We start from the raw sequence: 562 nt of genomic DNA on the forward strand, positions 1-562 counted from the left end.
TATATATATATATATATACATACACACTATTTATACATTATAATACTTGCCGAATGTATATAGAGTGCAGTAATCAATTATTTTCGTGCAATATAAAATGATATCCATTGATGACACATCTGCTATCAAGAGATCTGTTCTTTTTAGCTGAATTTCTTACATGTTTCATCTTTCTTTTTTCTTTTCATGTTCGAAAAGAAAAAAGAAAAAATAAACTATGCAAGTTCAACCAAAAAGAACAGACCAAATTTAGACAGATCAAATTTATACCACTCCTCCAAAAAGAAATCAAAGCAATATATAACGAAAACTTTAATTTATGAAATTCTTAGAATTACATTATTAATTATCTCTAAAAAATTAAACGATAATATATTATGTATAATATATGAATTAAGACGAGTTGCAAGCCTTGTACACAAGCAGTGCATAAAATTGGAAAAAGGATGTACAATATATTCCGAGGCACATTACACCACTACAATAGTAATAATATTTGTGTACAACTTCTTAACGAAAGTATATATATATATATATATATATATATATATATATAAATGTG

The sequence above is a fragment of the Atta colombica genome, unplaced genomic scaffold (assembly GCF_001594045.1).
Source record: "Atta colombica isolate Treedump-2 unplaced genomic scaffold, Acol1.0 scaffold161, whole genome shotgun sequence".
In the NCBI taxonomy this organism is placed as follows: domain Eukaryota; kingdom Metazoa; phylum Arthropoda; class Insecta; order Hymenoptera; family Formicidae; genus Atta; species Atta colombica.